The sequence below is a fragment of the Notothenia rossii genome, assembly GCF_949606895.1.
Source record: "Notothenia rossii genome assembly, chromosome: 3".
NCBI classification, from domain to species: Eukaryota; Metazoa; Chordata; class Actinopteri; order Perciformes; family Nototheniidae; genus Notothenia; species Notothenia rossii.
In genome coordinates, this window is record NC_136901.1 from 17,636,236 (window position 1) to 17,640,492 (window position 4,257).

At 39.8% G+C, this 4,257-nt stretch overlaps 1 long non-coding RNA gene across 1 annotated transcript in view; it reads right to left on the minus strand.

Moving 5' to 3' along the window:
• Positions 1-722: 722 nt before the first annotated feature.
• Positions 723-4,257, minus strand: part of LOC307033788 — a 20,380-nt gene continuing 16,845 nt past the window's right edge. The window contains exon 3 of the long non-coding RNA XR_013806648.1: positions 723-2,433. This is a non-coding gene — a long non-coding RNA (uncharacterized lncRNA). The remainder of the gene's footprint in view (positions 2,434-4,257) is intronic.

The window sequence follows — 4,257 nt, forward strand, 5'->3', positions numbered from 1 at the left end:
TCAGGTAATCCAAAATGAAAGAAAGTGCTAGATTGCACCATGACACATCCACTGACAGCTGATTCAGAGCCTTGGAGACCAAAGAGAGCTCATCAAGATGTTTCTGGTGTTATAAAAGGTACATGTGAATGCTGCAACAACCAACGTCTACAAACCAGCACGAAACGATGCTGCACATAATGATTGTTGAAAAGTGTGAAGTGTTGTTTAAAGGAGACAATCAAACCAAAGCTTATGCACACCTTGGTAAAGTATACTCAAAAAGAAAATGCTCTTTCGTCTTCAACACTACATCCATGTTTTTTTGTAAACTCACCCCAAACATGACAGAGATTCCACCTTGTCACATGCTTTTGAACTATATATAAACTATTTTACATTCTTATCAAAGATGAAATGCCCATCCACGGGCTGCAAAAAGCTGCCTCGTTAATCTTAAACTTCAATTAAAAAAAACGTTGCATTACCTCTATTACAAATGACAGAAGAGCAAAAAAAAATAAAAACCCCTTTAATTCCATTTAATTCTTTATTTTTTTACATTATTAAAAATGTCTAAAAAGTTGAGGGAAGTACAGAAATACACCATTATATATTTTAAAAGTGATATGATTATATTATTTTAAATATATATGAAAACAACTTGTATATAATGAAAGCCAGATGGACACAAATAACGATTTTCTTTTATTTAAGTTTTCAAAAGTTTTATTTCATATGGCAAAATATTCAAACTTATTGTGCAGGATCCATTGTCAAATTGTACTTCCTTTAAAGAAGTAGTGCCTTCCTGTGACTTGTGCTGACTTTGACCTTAACATTTGAGATTAACATATCATAAAAGCAGGAAGTTAGCCCATGCTTGTAGTCATGCCGATAACTCAGCTCAGGACCGACAGTTCCAAATGTTTTCACTTGAATACGACAGACGATTTTGGCATATCTTTATTGACGTTTTGATTTGTCAGCGTTCCAAAGCCCACAAGGCATTCACTAAGTTAGGTCATTAATCATTCCAAACTCATACATGAACACATACCCACACAACTTTATTTCAAATGTCAACCTCTCAAAAGTTTTTTTTTAAAAAGATACAAAACACAGTTCATCAGGCTGAATGTTGGTACATTTTAGTTTGATATGGCTGCAAAGATCTACATAATCTAAGCTTGAAGGTCCACTTGCTAGATTTGATTTGGAACCTTAAACTGGTCTTTCTTTGTGATGGCAGTTTGTAATGACTTACTTTAATGATGGTGAAAATCTTTATTCTCTGAGGAAGACCATGTCATACTGTTGCAAGCTCTAAAAGCTAGGTGGACCTTTAATCTGAAATATTTAGTTAAACAGTATTTCCAAAAATCCAGTGGACTTCCTTGCTCAAAAATAATAGATTATTTCACCTGCCGTCTTGTTGACAGTAAAACTTCTAGTCTAAAGTGTAGGATAAGACTAGTTGTGTGTACCTTTTTAAAGGTACTGATGTTCAGGTGTATATCAGTATGTAGTGTCTCTACTTTAAAGAGTCCTCTCCTGCTGATGTTCAGGTGTATATCAGTATGTAGTGTATCTACTTTAAAGAGTACTCTCCTGCTGATGTTCAGGTGCATATCAGTATGTAGTGTTTCTACTTTAAAGAGTCCTCTCCTGCTGATGTTCAGGTGTATATCAGTATGTAGTGTATCTACTTTAAAGAGTCTTCTCCTGCTGATGTTCAGGTGTATATCAGTATGTAGTGTCTCTACTTTAAAGAGTCCTCTCCTGCTGATGTTCAGGTGTATATCATTATGTAGTGTCTCTACTTTAAAGAGTCCTCTCCTGCTGATGTTCAGGTTTATATCAGTATGTGGTGTCTCTACTTTAAAGAGTCCTCTCCTGTTGATGTTCAGGTGTATATCAGTATGTACTGTCTCTACTTTAAAGAGTCCTCTCCTGCCCTTAGCCTATCACGTACAATGTATTGGAGCAGTAGCCAAGAGAAACATAAGTGTAACATGATGATGTCATTGTTACACAAGAAAACATATGTTTTTGTTTTCATTTCTACACCGATTCAGATAAAAAATACAACCTTCGAAGCATTTAAAAACTTGAAATCATAAATATAGGAGATCTTTTCACCACATTCATATACACTTCATCAAGTACTTAGTCAAGTGTTTTCATTTAAGTAACAGATAAATAATACACACTATAATTAACAAATAAAACATGCCGATTAGCATAGGAAGAAGGAAAAAGGTAGAACATGTGGTTGGATGAGTTTGGGCCTCCTCCTCCTCCTCCTCCTCCTCCTCCTCCAGGACACAGTAGGCATCATTTAGTGTGGGGGGGGGGGGAGCGGTGGAAACAGTGTGGGGTTAGCCACGAGGTCGCCACACTTACTGCACGGCCGAGCTCATTTCCACTGCCGTCCACAGCCCGGCTTCCCCTCTGAGAGAGAGGGAGAGAGAGAGGGAGAGAGAGAGAGGAAGAGGGGAGAAGTGCAGCCAGTGAAATGGCTCATTCACTTTCTGATCACAGCCACTCTCTCCCTCACACACACACACACACACACACACACACACACACACACACACACACACACACACACACACACACACACACACACACACACACACACACACACACACACACACACACACACACACACACACACACACACACACACACACACACACCGAAAGCTGTCTTCATCGTGCGGTTATTTGCTATTTTCGTCCCTCACTTCTCTCCGATGTCATGAAATATTTCCTCAGCTCTGACAGTTCACTCAGTGATCGCCATAACTCACCAGATTTCATTGAAAAAAGACTCAAGCTATCAATCCATCTTGTGTTTTAGGATCAAACAAAGTCTTTTTTATATTTTGAGCAGGTGAATAACCATTATTCAGGCAGCTAGTATCACATCCATGTTATCATCTTCCTTAAACTAAGTACAGTTAATGATATTTCAATGAGGAAACGGTGCCAAAGCAGGCTCTAGCTGTCATACATTGCATACATCACACCTTCTCCCCCAGAAGGCACGACGGCGCTGAACCAATCCGCTTTTGTTGACTTGTACCCCTGCCAACTCTCACCATGATAGCGTCTGATCAGCCACATGGCCAAATACCTGAGATGCACAGCAGTGACTTAGAGCTAAAGCTGCGTGCCGTACAGAGCACGAGTTCACTCAATCTGGGATCAACTCAGGAGTGCATGTGTAGGGTGTCACAAGACAGAAAAGGATCCAAGGAAATGGGGCTAAGGCAGCTTTGGCAAAACGTTTTACTAATATAAAGATATTTCGTTTTTTACAGTCCTTCAAAGAAACACCTTTTTTTAAGCTCAAAATGCCTGCTGGGATCGTAAGAAGCCTATAAGCACTTTTACAAATGATGTGACAAAAATATTAAAGCTACATAATCATTATTTAATAAGGAAAATAACATGGTTGTTTGATAAATGAACATGCTTGGACAAACTGTGTGTACATATGCGTTAATCTGTTTATTTTTATCTGCAGCTATACATGTAAGCCAGTCTTCAAAACCTGGTGTGATTTACTCCATGTTATACATACACATATTGTCAGAGGTTTAAGAACACCAACAGTTCTCCTACATATCTCCAGTTGTTTCCCGTTGGTATTCTGTTCTTGCAGGCGAAATCTGGCCAAGTGTTTATTCCAGTTGGTTGCAGATAGCACAACAGTTGCTGCAGCATATTTTGGGGAAGTGTTCTCTCTTTAAATATCGCAGTCGTGTGAAACAAAGTGTAACACATACACACTGGAGGACCAAATGGTTCAGGAATTTCAATGTGTTCCTTTTTGTCCTCATTTCACAAATCTTCCAGGCTCTAGTCTAAAACCGCTCTTGTTGTAAATACTCCGATACTGTTCCTTCCCCCAGTATCTCACCCTCAGATCGATACCACACACACCAGCGGCCCTTACTCACACTCAGGGAGCGGCTGGGTCAATGGCCGGGGTCCCGCTCGGCTGATGGCCGTTCGTTAAAGAGCGGTCGACTCGGGTGTTAGCGGTGTCAGCCTGATACTCCCGCCGGGCCGCGCTCTCCTAATCACCGGCCAATCAATAGCCGTCTGCCCTCAGCACTGACCAATCACATTGACATGTCTTGTTGACACTGAGAGGAAGCTCCATTGAATGTGTGGCTGTACTGGTGGAAGTCCATGATGATAACATATTATTAATTGACTGTTTTTTTACAGTTAATACACAGTTGGTTTAGGGGTCACCTATTGT